The following is a 16,974-nucleotide window of genomic DNA, read 5'->3' as shown; positions in this document are numbered from 1 at the left end:
CCTAGAGGGTCCGGGGGGGGTGGGCGGCAGATGGTCCGGTGGCCGGGTTCGGCTCCGCACCGGGCCGTGGGGCAGCCGGAGCTGCGCTGGGGCAGGTGAGGAGCCGTGTGTCCGAGTGTGCTGTGGGGCGGGGGGTTTTGGCTGTGGGGTCTCCCAGTCCATGGAGCCCCCGGGGCGGGGGGGAGGGAGGGGTGCGGGCAGCAGCGGCCCCGGGCCGAGCGCTGTCGTGGGTCGGTGGTTGGGTTTTGGGGCCGAGCCCGTGCCCGGCTGTGGGGAAGTAGGGGCAGCCCCACCCGGCTCTCGGCTGCTCCTCGTCGGGGCTGGGCAGTCTCTGCCGCGCCCGGCGCGGGTCGGGCAGCGGCGGCCCTGGCAGGTGCTCCTGCGGTGCCAGGCGGGTCCCAGTGCCCGCGAGGAGGGCAGGGACCCCGGCTGCTGCCGCTGGGGTTTGCTGGAGGCGGGCTGGCCCTCGGTCCCGGGTAGGCTGGGCCCAGCCTCCTGTGGGGTTGGGGTGCGGGCCCGGCGGTGCCGGGGAAACGAGGCCTGCGAGAGCAGGAGGAAAGCGCTGCCGGGCCGGCGCTGGGCTGCCCCGCCGGGGTGCGGGGCCGGGCCCGCGCAGTTCAGTTCCCGAGGCCTCCCCGACAGTGCCCGCGTGGGCCGTGGGGGTGCGGGGCTGCGGGGTGGCTGCGCTCTCCGCGGCCCTGAGCGTTGCCCGTGGGGACTGCGGAGGGGGCCGGGACGCAGCCAGGCTCAGCTGGTTTGGTCCCTGAGCGGGGAGAGCGCAGCTCTTCTGTTCCTGGGCCGTGAGAGCAGGCTCCTGTGGCTGACGCCGGGGCCCTGAAACAGATCGAGTCGTGCGTTTTGAGGGCCTGACCGAGGGGACTAAGTCGTGTGGTTTGGGGCTGAGGAGCAGAGGTCGAGTGCTGCATTTTTGGGACTTGAGAACAGGCTCAGCAGCTGGGCTTTTTGGCTCAGAAACGGTCCCAAAGTGAGCTGGTTTGGGGGCCAAAAGCAGAAGCCGGTTTGGCTGCTTGTGCAGGCTGGGGGGTTGGGGTGGGGGCATTGGGGGCTGCAGGGGAAAGCAGGGGTTGGGCAGGGTACGCGGACCCTCCCCGGAGGTGGGGGTCCGGTCACATCGGACCCCGAAGTTCGGGAGGCCGGCATGCACCAGAGCGAACTCGCCACCTGAGGCGGGTCTCTGGAGGAAGGGTGCTTTTTGGATCCAGCACAGCACACCCTCTTTGGGTCCAGCTCTTCTTTCTGTGCTGCTTAGGATAGTTATTAACCAATTAATTAATCATACAAACTAAGTCACAGCAGCTCTATCGGCTCCATCGTGGTTCGGAGCTCTGAATCAGTTTCATTTGGTGTCTAACACGTTTTTTTTCCCCAAGGAGAGGCTAAGTTTCAAAGTTAGTTCTCACAAGTGTGTCAGTCGACAAAATTGAGTTATGATTATTAAAACCACAAAGGTGACAGGAGTCTCACAGATCTGGTCTATTTCTGAAAATGTATTCATCCCATGCAGATGTCGTCGGGATACAGATCATCTGCATCTTCATGCTCTGACAAGACAAGATGCTGAGACAGGGATGAGCTCCAGAAGGACTGCTGAAAAGAAAAAAAAACCCGCACTCCACAAAGTCATGGGGGGTGGTTTTTTTTGCGTTTGGGGGGGCGGGGTGGCTTTAACAAAAGAGTGCAGTGTTGGCTGGCAGCAGCCTGCAGGGCACTTTTGCTGCCTGATCTCTCCTTTTCTTCTCTTCCACTCCTCTTTCAGGGCTGTAATTGTCATTTGGATAGTTTTAGAAGAGCAGTTAAGTTCCTCGCCTGTGTCAATGTGCTGATAATACCAGGAAGGTGAACGCTTGAACCGGTCGGGCGGGTGGGAATAACTTGGCTGCAGGTAGAACTTCTGAGGGAAGACCAGCAAAACCAGGAAGCAAATAGCAAGTTCCCAAAAAATGTGCGGGTGTCAAACACGTAAGCGTTTCATTGCCGAATGTTTTTGGGAATATGTTCCAAATGGCTATTTTTGGTAAACATAAATTTTCAGGAGATTCAGGGTTGTGTGTGGCAAAACATGTCCCTCTGTTTTTGTGTCCTGCCGCACAAACGGCCGGCGGCAGGGCTCTTGTTCCCCGCTCTCGATATTGCCCCAGCAGGGCTGCGATATTTAGACCTGAGTGGGGATGGGTTTAGGAGTGGAAGGAGAGAGAACGCCTGTGTTCTGTAAGGGCTGTGAATGCTGACCCTTTGTCTCCGTCTGCCGCTTTTCCTGTGCGGGTGATGAAGCTGTTTTACTTTTCTCTGTTGTTCCTGGTCTAAATAGCTGCAAGGCTGTCGCCGCTGTGGGTGTGCAATTTGTGTTGCTGTGTTTCTGTGGAGTCCTAGCCACGGCTCGCTTCTAGTGTGGCCAAGGGTCAAGGTAGGGCTTTCAGCTTAAAGCTTCAGAAGCGCTGCGCGCTGGGATGGGTGTAGGTGAAACTGCTGTTGCGCCTGCAGCTGTGCTCGCAGGGATGCTGGGCGGCTCCGCATCAGACCGGCGAGGTGCCCGTGGACCTCCGTCGGGCTGCGCCCTGGGTGCGCGAGCGTGCCGTGTGTTTGCTGTTCCGGCTTGTACGTGCGAGGGCTTAACGTTTGATTTAACGCATTTCCTTTAACGGCAGGCTGTAGTTGGGCTCTAGATGGTATTCCTACGGGGGCGCAAGAGCTGTGGAATGGTTAAGCTGTTGCTGTGCCTCCAGGTGACTTGTTCAGTAACACTGTTTTTCCAGGTGCAGATGGATGAGTCGTGCAGGGCAACGGAGGAGAGCCCAGGGGAGCGCTGGAAGAAGGTGAGTCTGTGTAGTACTGGAGGGAAGATGTGACTGGTGGCTATAGGGCTCCATTATGGGTTTTACTCTTTTTTTGTGTGTGATCTGAGGGTGCTAAGCGATGAGCCGAGCGTGATCTGGGCCCTGGAGGTGAGTCAGGCAAGGTGACCGGTGCTTGGTGGGCTGGAGTAGGTGTTCTTTTTCAGGTTATTCAGGTTTTTTTTTCCCTTGTCTTCACTTTCCCATCCCAATTTGGGGCCGATTCCCTCAAACGGGGACTTCCCCCTGTGGGGCTGCTTATGCAGCCTGGGAGCTGCTGCCTGGGCACAAAAATACCTCAAACCCCCTGACTCTGGGTCTGCAATGGGGGGTGAAAAAACCAGAAAGAATTCTGGTGGAAAGAAAACAACTTGGGGCTTCTGGGAAAGCCAACTCCAGCTGGATTTGTGCAGCTGGAAAGGAAAAAAAGGGTGGTGGTGGGGAAGGAACAACCACCTAAAAGCACCCACCAACCATTCTCATGCACAAAACCGAAAGTGAAAATGACCATTTTTTGTAGGGTAAAAGCACAAAAAGTCCCCACAGAACTCAGTAGTTTGGAAAAGCAACCCCAATTATTACATTATGTAAAGAAGGCAGGGGGAAAAAAGAAAACCACAACAAAACCCTATCACAACCCTGATGCCACATGCCTACAAGCAGTTCCTGGGGCTTATTCTGCGGGGGTGGGGGACCCAACCTTGTTCCCCAGGTTTGCTGTGCTGCTTCTCCTCCCTCGGGCATGGGGGGGGGGGCGGGCAGTGGCATGGACAGTAGCAAGCACCAGATTTTTTTAAGCAGTCGAGAGGAAAGGACTGAAATGCTCGAGACGCTTTGCTGTTTGGTGCAGAGGCAATGAACGGTGCTGCCGGGGCTGCGAGGGGGAAAGGTGCAGAGGAATAGAAGCTCTGTGGATGCAGCCAAGTTACGGTTTCTGGATGGTATTAATCGAGAAGAGTAATTCAGATAATGCTGCTGCCCAGCGACCAGAGTTGGGTACTGAGCCCGGGAGCCGCGCACGCGCGGTGGCGTCCCTGTGATCCCCATTGCTCTCTCCGCAGGTGACAGCCCTGCGATGCTGCGGTGCCTGCGAGGTGATGCCGCCGTGCTCGTTGCTGCTTCCTGGTAAGGAAAGGCCTCCTCCGCTCCTGCTGCAGCGTGGTGGTGTGTCGGACACGATTCCCTGTGTCGGGTGAGGCCTAGGGCTGCCGGCGAGGTGAGCGAGCCCCTTTGGTGGGTGCAGGGGTGTCTCCTTGTGTGCCTGCACTACTGGGGCTGGTGGGATGGGAAGCTTCAAACGACCTGCCGAGGCAGGCTTCTGGTATGCTAAAGGCGAGCGGGTGAGGGCAGCCCCAGGAGTTACCCGGGAGCTGATAGAAGGGAAGAGGGAAAGGAGGAGGAGGAGGAGGATGACCTTTTCCCCCTGCCCAGGGTGCAGAAGATAGCCGACTCCCCAGCTCACCAGAGCTCCCCCTCAGCCTCCCCTGGCCCCCCTTGCCCCGTGCTCCTGCCCCCAGCTCCGGCACGAGCGAGCTAGGCTACGTGCCTAGGAAGCCTCATCTCGTAAGAGCTGTAAGACACCCTTGTATTCTCTTCAGGTGGAGGATGGCCTAGAGTCTGGAGCTGCAGAAGAGGCAGGGCGGAGAGGAGGGGAAAGAAGCATCTGAACGGCTAAATTGTGCCAGCAGCGCTGAGAGCGAGAGTCGCGGTGAGTCCTGGGCCACTGGGGCCCCGTTGCCTCTCTTGTGCGTCCTGGGCCCTCCCTGTCTCTCCCCTGGCCCCCTCTCTTTCCTTACCTGCTGCAAAATTTTTTTTTGCACCCCCCCCCGCCCCTTCTTTCTCCATCTTGCTCTGAGTGGCTCCCTGCCTCCCCGTCTTTTCAGGCCTCCCTCTCTCTGTCCTGTAGCCTGTGGCTACTTGTTCTTTCTCCGCCTCTCTCTGCCTGGCTCTGGCTCCGTTTTTATTTTTTTATTCCTCCTGCTCTGTCCTGTAGCCTGTCGGTATTGTGTCTTTCTCTGGCTCTCTTGGTCTGACTCCCTGTGTTACCGAAAAACGCGGTAAAATCGGAAATATCTATTCAACACCAATCTAGTATTAAAGAGCAGGCGTTCTTTATTCACGGTGCCGGATGCACGGGGGATCGCTCCTCCTGGCGTGCGTACCTCACAGCTTTCCCGTGCAATTTGTAGATCAAAATTTTGCATACTCGTATATAGCCATTATCGTCCTGTCTACTGATCGGTACAAACTGGCTCGTTCCGTATGTAAATCGCTGCGCAGGCTCGGTGGTGGTCCGTGAGTCGGTGGTCGCGATCTCCCCCTGCCAGAATTGCCTTTTACCTTCTTGGCTCTTAATCTTGGCAGTCTTGGCTAGTTTTCTCAGTCCGCTACACGAAACCGCGTTTTGTCATCCTTTTCTGACAGAAGCACGTTGTCTGTTGTTCTGCTGACATTAACGATCGCCTAGGGACTAAAATGCAGATCGACAGATGCGCTGATTCGTACGCTCCGTGTTCCCGTAATGGAACACCGTCTCTGGTTGGTTGACTTCATCGCTTTGGTTACACCTGTTCCTGTTGTTCAGTTTCTTCTTTTTTGGCTTTGTGTGATTCTCTCTGTGATTCTGTTTTTCTCTGCCTCTCGCTTTTCCCAGCTCCCCGTCCCTCACTTTGAATGCCCGTTATCCTTCACCAGCTCACTCTCCCTTGGTTGCCATCCCCGTTTCTGAGTTCCTCCTGCTTTGCCACGTAGCCCGTGACTTTTTTCTTAATCTCTCTCTGTCTGCCTCAACGCTCCCGCCGCGCTTTTTAATTCGCCTGCTCTGCTCTGTACCCTGCTACTGTTCTTGCCTTTCTGAGTTCTTCTCTGTCCAGCTCCCTTTCCCTATTCATGAATTCCTGTTCTTCCTGCACCCGCCGCTGTTCCCTGTGATCTCCGTCTCTCTCTGTCCAGCTCCCTGTCCCTAGGTTTTAATTCCTGCCTCTGCCCGCTGTAGCCCATCTAGATTTTTCTCTCGGCCTCTCTCTCTGTCCGGCTCCCCCTCTCTGTGTTCTAATTCCACGTTCTCTGTCACGTAGACCCCTGCTGTTTGTTTGTCCTCATCTCTCTCTGTCCAGCTCCTTGCTGCTATGTTTTATTTCTTCCCTCTCTGTCTGTCTTTGTAGCCCATTGCCGTTGTTTGTTTTTTTTTTTTTTTCCTACTTGTTTCTTCATGTGTCTCTGTCTGCCTCCCAGTGCCTGATCTTTAATTCCTCCTTCCCTGTAGGCTGCTGTTCCTTTTCTCCATTCTACATTGTGTTCTCTTTGGTCTCCTGTTCTTATTCATCGATTCCCTCCTCGCCGCCCTGTGGCCTGTCCCCATTTTATTGTTGCCTCTCTCTCCCTCTCTCTGGCTTCTTGCCCCTGTTTTGAAAATTCCTCCCTCTCTTCTCTCTTCCCTGTTGGCCGTGTGATCTTCAGCCTTTCTCCATCTCTTTCTGCCCAGCTCTCTGTGTCTATTCATTAATTCTTCCCTCTCTGCCCTGTAGCCTGTAGCTTTTGTCCTTTCTCCATCTTGCTGTCTCTGGCTTCCCCATGACCCTGTTTTAGAATTGTTTCTCTCTCCTTTCTGTACGCATTGCGATTCCTTTTGCTCCCCATCTCCCTTTGTTTTGGGTGTTTTCTTGTTGTTGTTTTTCTGGCTCCCTGTCCCTAATTCTTAATTCTCTGCCTTCTCATGCTCTGTACCACGTAGCCCCATGGTTTGTTTTGTGGTGTTCCCTCCCCGGCCCCTTCCCTCCGTCGTTGGCTGTCTCGGCTCCCTGTCCCCGTGGCTTCATTCTTCCCTTTCTGCCCTGTTCTTGTCGCTTGTCTTGTCTGTCTCCATCGCGCTCGGTCCAGCTTCCTGCCCCTATTCTTCTTTCCTCCCTCGCTGTCGTGCTGCCTGCCCCAGGTTCTCTGTGCGTCTCCAGCCTGCTCCTCTTCCTTCTTTGTTGGTCTGTGTCCTGCTCTTCCCCTCTCTCTGCTGCCTCTCTTCCCCTCTCTCTGCTGCCTCTCTTCCCCTCTCTCTGCTGCCTCTCTTCCCCTCTCTCTGCTGCTTGTATCTCCACCTCCGTCAGGCTCCCTGTCCTTCTCTGGCCGTCCTGTTCCCTGCCTCGTGCCTTCTCACTACACGCACACACGCCCCCCCGCCCCCGTCCAGCCGGCTGCCGCTCTTCTCTTCTCTCTTCCTACTGTCCTGTGCCCTGCTCCTCACCTTTGGTGGCCTCCCCCTCTGCCCAGCAGCCCGTCGCTCCAGGAGCCAGGCGACGGACGGTCCCTTCCCTGCCAAACGCGGACAAGCGCGTGCCGTGGTTCAGCCCCAGCTGGCAACTCTGCACCAGGGAGCTGCTTGCTCGCTCCACCCTCAGTGGGCTGGGGGAGAGAGCTGGAAGGGTAAAAGTGAGAAAAATCATGGGTTGAGATCAAGACTGTTTAATAGGTAAAGCAAAAGCTGTGCGTGGAAGCAAAGCAAGGAATTAATTCACTCCTCCTTTTCGGCGGGCAGGTGTTGAGCCACCTCTGGGAAAGCAGGGCTCTGTCATGTGTCATGGTTACTTAGGGAGAGAAATGCCGTAGGCCCCCCCCCCCCCCCCCTCCCTACGTGCCTAGGAAGCCTCATCTCGTAAGAGCGGTAAGACACCCGTGTATCCTCTTTAGGTGGAGGACGGCCTAGAGTCTGGAGCTGCAGAAGAGGCAGGGCGGAGAGGAGGGGAAAGAAGCATCTGAACGGCTAAATTGTGCCAGCAGCGCTGAGAGCGAGAGTCGCGGTGAGTCCTGGGCCACTGGGGCCCCGTTGCCTCTCTTGTGCGTCCTGGGCCCTCCCTGTCTCTCCCCTGGCCCCCTCTCTTTCCTTACCTGCTGCAAAATTATTTTTAGGTTTTTTTTTTTGCGCCCCCCCGCCCCTTCTTTCTCCATCTTGCTCTGAGTGGCTCCCTGCCTCCCCGTCTTTTTGGTCCTCCCTCTCTCTGTCCTGTAGCCTGTGGCTACTTGTTCTTTCTCCGCCTCTCTCTGCCTGGCTCTGGCTCAGTTTTTTATTTTATATTTATGGAGAGAGCATCGGGCGTCCTCCTGTCTTTGCAGGGCTGACCCTGAGGACATGTGGTCCGTCGGTCGATAGCATGAATATATATATATTTTGTGGGTGCACAAATCCTTTTCAGAGTGTCAGAGGGTAAGGGTTTTGTTCTGTTCAGCGTAAACATTGTTCTGTTTGGTGTATTTGTCGAAGATGAGAGTTTAGTGGGGGAGGTAGTCAGCTCTCTGGCTGGTTTGAGGTGGGCTATACGTGTTTGTCGGTCACCTCTCACCTGCCAGTTGTTTTGAACTAGTTTTATCTGGTTTTCCTTGGGAGTCACAAGGGGTTTGGGGCTCCCCGGTGGCGGGTGCTGTGGCCAAAAGAGAGAGCAGGGTCACAGAGTGCTTAATTTATGGGGCTGGCCTCGGCCATCTCCTGCACAAACTTCTGGTATGTAGCGATCGGGATTTGATTTCCTGAAGGAGAGGATGATGGAGCTCATCATAAGAGCATAATCATTTTCTCTTCCTTTGGCAGTACGGGCACCCGAGGGCCAGCCTGCTTTTGAGGAACAGCATGAGGATGTCAGTGTCGATGCTCAGCAGTGGAAGGAAGCTTCTTTTGGAGGCCAAGAAGATGAAGTGGAGTGTGTATTTGTTGTGTTTGATTTTCATTGCGGGGATGGGGAGGGGTGGGACATGGAAAACGCGGTCCCAGGCAGGGGAGGTGTCTATGATGTGGGAGGCCGTGAGAGAGATCATGGATGCTGCTGGACAGGTGTTAGAACCCGTTGCTCAGGTTGGACGGACCCGGCAGAACCACCGCACCATCTTAAGTAACGCCTGCTCACATACTGAGATTTTGGTAGTTGCCCCCACATCCCCGTTGGCTTTTCCTCGTCGAGCTTGTATTTTGGCAAGAAGCGTCTCTCGTTAAGCGTTTGGGTCTAAGGGGTGTCCACGAGGCTACGTGGTGCCCATCCCCGTGAGGTTTTGTGACCATCAAGTGATATTCAGCATCCGTCTTATGCCCGTCTCCTGTAACTACTCTGCAGTTTTCACTTAAGGCTTGATAGCGCAGCGTTAGCTGAGGGCGGCATTTCCCGCGCTGGCCCCGCCACGCCGACGGCGTTTCCCCTGCCGGCCGCTGTCCGTTCCCTGTAACTGTGACTCTTGTCCTGGCAGAACCTTTGCCAAAGCCACCTTTGTGCTCCACAGCAGTCTGTTTTCTGTCTCGAGTATGTTTCTTTTTGGTATCGGCTACCCCAAAGCTGTGTACCGTTGGCTCAGGTCTCTCCGTGAGCTTCTGCGAGAAGAGAGAGCCTTCCTCTGTTTTTATCGATGCGTCTCCTGGGGTGGTTTTTTGTTGTCCTTTACAATTTAGTTTTGTCCCAGCTACTGAGGTGTTAATTTAGCTGCTTCGTACCGTTCCCGATACGCTTGTATATTTCCACGTTTCTTTTCATGTTTTTTGTCCTTTGAGACTGATTCGGTTCTGTTAAGGGACTGAGCAAGAGAGAGCGTTGAGGTGACTCCGAATGGTTGATGGTTTTACAGTAAATGATTTACTTTATAACCAGAGATAATTTTTGAGAAGGGGCTCTTAAAAGATTTCATTCTGCTTTGCCATTCCGCTGGCGTAGATGAGCCCCAGCCTTTCTTCGGGAGGCTCATTCTGCTCCTGGGCTTCTCTGGTACTGTTCCTTGAGTTGGTTGCAGGTTTTGAGCTGTCTAAGCTCTTTGGGTAGGTGTGTTTTGACATTTAGAGAGGGGGAGGTTTCTGGCTGAGGTAAGAGAGCAGTCAAAGTTGAGCAGCAGATATATATTAGGAAGTATACTTGTACGAGCTTTTGTTTTTCCTTGGGTCAGTAAGTTTGTGTTGGATGTTCAGGGGTAGCAAGATGGTCTAATAGTGTGTTTTGGATTGTTTGGTTTTGTGGGGGTGTTATGGTTTTGTCTGGGGTTTTTTTGGTGTTTTGTTTTTGTGTGTGGTAGGTTTTTTGTTTGGTTGGTTTTGCAGGAATTTTATGACTTGGCCGAGGGTAGAAGCGTATATTTTTCCCACCAGTTTTGCCTGTGTGTTGTGCAAGTTGTTGACGTTATCTCTCAATAGGACTGATGCTGAGATGCTGCGGTAGGGGTTAGGGTGAGCGTGTTGTACGCGTCTGTATGTGGAGCTCTAGCCTTCCTTCAGAAAGCAGCAGGGACGTAACGCATAGTGTGTGTCGGGTTACGGAACTGCTCGTCGCCTTTCCCGATCGCCCGCGGAGTACCACGTTGTCCCGAGAACCGTTGCAGCTTGCGGCAGGTCCCTCGTAGATTATAAGCATCGGGGCTTCCGTTATTTTGTGGGCCTGTAGAGAGCACGGAGTCTGCGGGAAGCCGGAAGGTGGGAGGTGCTCGCAGAGCGCGGGGCAGAGGTGGGAAGGGCAGCTCCCGAGGAGCGGCTGACAGAGGGGCTTTAGGGGTGCAAATACAGGGCAGGAGCTGTCGGGAAGGAGTGAGGTTCCTTCCCTGACAGTTCAGGAGGAGAGGAGGGGTTTTTGAAGTCTTGGTACCGGGGGATGGTTGGGAAAGGGGTGTTCAAGTGTTAGCTAATGGTCGCGTTCTGTGTGCAAGCAGCCTCCGGTAGCCCAGTCTCCTTCCCCGTACGTGTCAGCGCGGCCGCTCGAGCGTGCTGTCTGCCGAGAGGTTCTCCACGCGGCTGTTCACGGAGTCGCTCAGGAGTGAGTTACCTACAAAGGGAGAGTGTGTCACTACACCAGCCACGCCCGTTTGCTTCCCGTACTGCTTTTGGTGTTTGCCCTATCGGTGTCCGCCTGTGCTTGAGTCATCTGACACAAACTGTAATTTTTGTGTGTTGCGTGGTTTGACTTTTTCTTGCACTTTAAGTCATAGGTCTAGGGTTAAGCAGGACAGTCGAGCGAGGCGTGGCAGCAAAGGCGAGCAGATGGCGTCGTGTGCTGTGACGGGGCAGGCTGTGCGGTCACTCGTCTGGGATTTCTGCCTTTGGGGTCTCTGTGTTGCCAAACAAGTCAGTCAAAAGGATTTGTTAGTTTGTTTTGCGTGGTGAGCTCTTGCTTTCGGAAAGCAGTGTCTAATATCTGTGTGCCTCTCCGTCTTTCCCCAGAAGTGGGCCCGGCATTGAAGGTGACGGTTCCCCAGCCATCGGGGATGGACCGAGTACGTGAGCAGGCGCCTGACGCGGCCACTGACCCGGGAGGCACGGATCGGGAGGTGAGGGAGCCGTGTTGGCATGGTAGGGGAAAGGATGAGTCTGGAATGTGGCTGTTGGTGGAGATGCACGGCAGGGAGCCGGACACGGGAGGGAGGGGGCGAACAGAGCATCGTGAGAAGGTAGGTCAGCACGTGACAACGGAGGGGTCGTGCAGTGCGAGCACCTATGTGACTAGTTAACGAAGGGACTCACAAAACTACATGCAAAGCGGGATGTCTGCCCCCAGCTCGTCGGGCAAGGTGAGCGATGAACAGGAAACCGTAGCAGCGGTTATTTTTGAGGTGTGGAATTGTTTGTGAGCGGGCGGCCGCTTCCAGGCGCAGCAGTCACCTTGTCTCTCTGGTTCTCTAGGCGCCGTAGGTGGCGGCGGCCACGACATCCAGCCTCATTAGAGCGTGGGCGAGCGGAAGTTCACGGCGCTTCCGAGGAGGCTGTCGTTGCGGAAGTGGCCGGCGTTGAGTGGTGCGACGCTGAGTGATGGCACCGCACGTTTGGAGATGAAGAGTGTCCGTGTGACCGCAGCCCCATCCTACGTAGCCTGTGTGGCCTTTTTAAAGGATGGCTTTTGAGCCCCCGGATTTGGAAGCGAAGCTGAGGGGCCGATGCGGTCTTTGTGCAGGTGGCCGGTCGGTTGCAGGAAGCGCAGGGGGGGCAGGCAGGGGTTGTCAAATCAGTGGAGGGTACCGTTCAGAGACCGGACACGTTTGGGCCGAGAGAGGTTGTGTTGTCCTTTCTGCAAAACAGAAGCATCTGCCAGGCAGGGGAGTTCCTGCCTGTGCTTGTGCTGTTGTGTGGATTTTGTAGTCTGTCTTTGTTCCTTACTGTACTCGGGTCTCGATGTGTCTGTTGTTCTCCGTGCTGAGCAGGCACCTAGGTAGCAATATTGAGGGTTTTGCAAGCCCTGGCTCATCGGCATAATGGTAACCGAGAGCATCCTTTCTCGCATTTTAAGTCTACTGCATAGATTTGTCTTGTGTCTTAAATATTAGACCTTTATAGAAGGTCATCTTTTTGCGGCGGTGGTTAAGGCGGCCTCAGTACTGCTGCTGAAGAGCAGTCTGAATACGCAGGGCCCTTTTCTGGGACCTGTTCCCTGCACCTGAACGTTCTGAGGTCTTTAAGAGCGGCTCGTCGCTCGTGCATCGTCCTAGTTGTGGGTATATGGTTTTTTCGCAGGTGGTGATGGTACGTGACATCTCCGCGGATGCTATAGCTGCTTCCTCGCTGCCCTGCAGATCTTCTCGCCCGGTGGCATCTCTGGGCCGGAAGTCCGTGGTCTCGGTGAGAATTTTCTGAGGTGCCGCGATCACGTCGCTTGTAGTATTTGTGAGCAGTGTCGGTCCGTGCACGTCGATGCCTGTGTCAGAGCTGCTCCTCCGCCTGGGGGTGTAGCAATGGTAGAGCGGGGGAAAGAATAGCAATAAGAGTATATGGTTAATGTTAATGTGCGTAGACTGTTTTGGCAACGCCCGTACAACCCTCGTCGGAGCGAGTGGCCATTGGCAGCGGGCGAGGACGGTAATTTCCGGGGCGTTTTGTGGGTGCCGAGGGGATGACCGTAGCCGTCTGGGAGAGGCAGCTAGAGTGCTAGCTGAGCAGAGGGCATCTCTCAGCTGTTCAAGCTTGTACGTGCGTGGGGCTTAACATTTGATTGAAGGTATTTCCTTTAATGGCATGCAGTAGTTGGGCTCTAGATGGTATTCCTACGTGGAAGCAAGACCTGTGGAATGGTTAAGCTGTTGCTGTGCGTCCAGGTGACTTGTTCTATCATGCTGTTCTTGCAGAGGATGAAGATGGAGCTGTGCAGGGTGATAGAGCAGAGCTGAGTAGAGCACACTAAGGCGGCGGGTCCGTGTGCAGGATTAAAGGGAAGATGCGACTGAAGGCTGTTTGAGGAGCATTTCAGGTGAGCTGGGTCGCAGTGAGGAGGCTCATGGGGCTGGTGACTTTGTTCTCTTTGCTCTCAGGAGCACAGCGCTATCCCTAGGGGCTGGCAAGGTTGTAATTGTGGGGCCGGCGCCCATCGGGTGCCTCTTTTTTTGCGTTACAGTTTAAAGTGTGGGTCACTCTGGTGTTTGAGGAGTTTCTGGGCAGTTGTTGTCTGCGGCGTCATTCCCAGATGCATGAACAGCTCTGCTCTGTCGCTGTCCATTTTCAGGGAGCGTGACTTCTTTCCTGCATCCTTACATTCTTAGGTCTTGTAGCTGGGCTTCTTGTGCCTCCTCCCTCTCAGTTTTGAGAGGAACTTCTTGTCACGGGCCCTGACGCTCTTCTAATCTTTTTGGATCGCGTTAGGGCCTCCTTGCGTCACTGTCAGGGTTCCGCAGGTCTTGTTGCTGGACGAGCTCTTCCGTCCAGTTGTCCCTCTGTTTGCCGAGAGCGTTCTCTCGTCTCGGAGGCGCGCAGTTTGTAGCGTTTCTCATAGCGTTGGTGTGTGCGTTTGAGTTTGTCTCGGACCGCCTTGCTGGCCCTGTAGAGTCGGGTAGGTGGCACAGCGAGGAGAGGTTAGGGTTCATCTGTTGCTGTGCCAAGGCTGTTGGGGGAAAGGTTGTACCGTCATCTCGGATTGAGTGGCCCTCCTCAGCGGGCGAGGACCGTAATCACCGTGACATTTTGTGGGCTCGGAGGCCGTGACCGTAGCTATCTGGGAGAGGCGGCTAGAGTTCAGCTGAGCAGATTACCTCTGCAGGGTGTTCAAGCTTGTACGTGCGTAGGGCTTCATGTTTGATGTCATATGTTTGTTTTAATGGCAGGTTATAGTCGGTCTTCAGGAACCGTTAAGGTACTGCCGTGCAACCAGGCAACTTGTTTGGTATTGGTTTTGGAGATGCCGAGGGGCGAGTCGTGCAGGGCGACGGAGGGGAACTGAGGGGACCGATGTAAGCGGGTGAGGTGGTGCGTGGTGTATATAGAGGGAAGATGTGACCGATGGCTCTATGACTCCGTTGCTCCTTGCGTTTGTCTTTTGTTTTGGGTTTGAAGTAGCGTAGCAATGAGCAAAGGAGGCAAGTCGAGCAAGGCGAGTGGTGATTGGTGGGCTGAAGTAGCAGCTCTTTTCTGAGGTGTTGTGTTGCTGGGGAAGTTATAAGCAACGCGCGTTGTTCGGGTGTTACGGACGGCGGGCGAGCTGGACACGGCACCTGGAAGTGGCGTAGGCTGGGAGGGAGGCTGTCGAGGGAAAGGGGTGCGAGACGGGGATCGGTGCGGGCAGGCTGTGGCATCGGGCAGCATCTCGGGAGGTGCCTTTTCGCTTGGCTTTTTGCAGGTGCCGCTGGCAGGCTCGGAGCGGTGCTGCCGCGTGCCTATGAGAGGTCTGAGAAGGTGGGGCAGCGGCCAGCATCTGAGACCAGAGAATGCTGTGGTCCGTCGTCGAGCTCTTCAGTTCTGTAGGTAACACGTGGGCCGTCTTTGGAACGGCGTATGAGCATTAGAAGCGAGCTGGGTAGTAACGAGGAAGTCACGGGGCGGTGATTTCTCACGAGCGTAACGGTAGTTTACTGTGTGTTGATACATTTGGTGCCACAAGCGATGACGGAAGCGGGGGGTGATGGTGGAATCTGTGCAGAGCAGGTGAGCCGATGGGCATGTTCGTTTTGATGAGGGGGGTGCTCTGGAAGAGATCTGTGTTGACCCGTGTGATACTTATTGCTGGCCCTGGTGTTTTGGGGGTTTTTTTTTTTGTTGTTGTTTTTTTTCACGTGATGAAGAGGCACCTGGCCACTGCGAGAATATCCTGGTTAGCTGGTGTGTTTCTTGTTGTGAAAGGATTCATAATCTGGCCCATCTGAAAGCCCCACAGTGTGACTTTTGTTAGGAAGAGATCTTGAAAAATTGAGATATTTCTTATTCAGTGAGGTTGCATTCTATGAACTTGCCATCAGAGTGCATCTTAGAGACAATGTCTTTGTCAGTAGAACTCATCAGCACAAGACTTGCAAAGTATTGGGGTTTTTTTTTAAGATGAAAAAATCAATGGTCCTTGCGGAGATCCAAGCACAGCACATACTCCAAATGTTGATGGCATTGGTAGTGCTTGGGTTCTCAGTTGTAACAGTCGAGATCCCATAAAAATACGGTTCCCCTGCATGCTTCGGTACAGCCAAACGCATTAGCATATCTGCCGGTCCTTCTTGGTAGCCCCATGTATTGCAACACTGGGGATTTGATTCGCGTGGTTTTTTGTTGTGGTATTTTTTTTCCCCAAAAGAAGTAAAACCGTATCGGGGATCTCTTCACTCACCGATTCTTCTGTCATAAATGAAAGTTTAAAAAAAGCTAACATCGTCTGATGAACAATGTGACTTGCGCTGTTTCAGCTGTAACTGCCGAGCAGATGTAGCGTACGATTTATTAGGTGTAATTAAGCAGGTAGGTATTTGTTGTAAATATTTAACGAGGGGCGACTGAATGTTGGGGTGGGGGCGGTTTTTTCCCACCAGTATTTTGAGGGAGCGCTCTTAAGTATTTTATTTCAGTCTCGCTTTCGATGCGCGTTTCCCTGGCAGTTCAGCAGCATCTCTCGGGCGGGGCAGCTGGGCGGACGTCCCTCCCGACTCCATAACACGCCAAAACCCCCCAGTCACGTTGCTGCTGTGTATTTTGGAGATAGATAATCTTATGGCGGGTGTGAACGGCTGTGCGAGTTAAATGAACGCAGAAGGAAAATGGAAAGCTTTCAGAGCCTAGACGCTCATATTGGATGTGCGTAAACACGCGCCCGCCTTCTCAGCACAAAGTGCATTACTGAGATTTATTCTTAATTTTTTACGTTACTCTTTCAAGTTTGACGCTTCGCTTCAGGCTTCATGGAGCCAGGCAGCAAGACGTGCGGCGGCAGGGCGAGGGCTGTAGCTGCTGCGGCGGATCTGTAAGCGGAGGTTCCGGTTCCGGTACAACTTTGCCCCGCAGCCTCACGGGGTTATCTCCCCGCAGCGGTGCCGTAAGGAAGGGATGAGACGTTTTCCAGCACCAGCCAGAGCGTTCAGTGTTACGCGAAGAATCTGTTCAAAACGGTATCGGTTAGTCTTAATACCGTTTCCAAGTGTTCCAGTCCCTCTAGCTTTTAAAGGAGGTGTTGTGTTTTGACGTGACCCGTTTGCCCAGAATCTTGCTGCGGCTCAATTTCCTTCCTATCCCTTGTGCTGACTGAGCTCCTCCATTTTCTTCTGTGCTATTTTATTCACGTGCTGAAATATAGGTTGGGATTTCTGTTTTTCAGATGTCTTCTCAGTGTCTCGTGATGCTCAAGAGATGCCCCCCGGCCCGGGTTTGCCTGCCGGTCGTTAAGCGTGGTGAAGGTAAGGGGCCATCCCTCTGCCTGGGGGCTCCCGGCTCTGTCTCCAGCGGGTGCCCCGCAGGTGCGGCCGCGAGGGCTGCCTGGTGGGGAGAGTCGGGGCCCCCAGGGGCCGGGGCTGTTTGTCGCCCCGGGGAGCCCGTCCCAGCGCGGGAACATGTCCGAGCAGAGCCCGAGAGAGACGTGACACCGTCCTCTGGCACGCTCCCGCTCCGCCGTGGGGCGGCCGCTAGCCTGCGGACAGGGGCTGGGGGGGCTGCAGCTGTTTGGGGGGCTGCCCCACCTTTTAGATTTTAGCAGAGCTCCCCCTTTTCTGGGGGGTGTGGGGGTGTGTGTGTATACCTTTGTAAATGGCACTATTAAAGTAATGAGCTGCAGGTTGGAGTAGATTCCCTTGTTTAGTGCCCTTCTTGGGGGTGAATAAAATTGGGGAGGGGGGCGGTGTGATGATGTCATGCAGGGCGCCCCGGTGTCACTGGGGGAGCTGATAATGCGTCAGAGGAACAGGTGAGTGGGGGCGTCACGTAGGGGTTCCCCCCCAAAAAGGGGGGTTGCAG

General features: G+C 54.6%; 1 long non-coding RNA gene across 2 annotated transcripts in view; it reads left to right on the top strand.

The window, feature by feature from the left end:
* The first annotated feature begins 2,542 nt into the window (after window positions 1–2,542).
* The window catches only part of LOC135315451 (uncharacterized), a 31,548-nt gene continuing 17,116 nt past the window's right edge, over window positions 2,543–16,974 (top strand). The window contains exons 1-6 of one of the 2 annotated variants that reach the window (XR_010374911.1): window positions 2,545–2,834; window positions 3,914–4,068; window positions 4,451–4,560; window positions 7,530–7,639; window positions 16,057–16,142; window positions 16,343–16,421. This is a non-coding gene — a long non-coding RNA (uncharacterized LOC135315451). Of the gene's footprint in view, window positions 2,835–3,913; window positions 4,069–4,450; window positions 4,561–7,529; window positions 7,640–16,056; window positions 16,143–16,342; window positions 16,422–16,974 lie in introns of both variants that reach the window. The other variant, XR_010374912.1, reaches the window with a different exon arrangement.

Source organism: Phalacrocorax carbo, chromosome 12 (genome assembly GCF_963921805.1).
Source record: "Phalacrocorax carbo chromosome 12, bPhaCar2.1, whole genome shotgun sequence".
NCBI lineage: Eukaryota > Metazoa > Chordata > Aves > Suliformes > Phalacrocoracidae > Phalacrocorax > Phalacrocorax carbo.
Note: the sequence above shows the minus strand (reverse complement) of the source record. Positions and strands in the feature narration are given on the sequence as shown.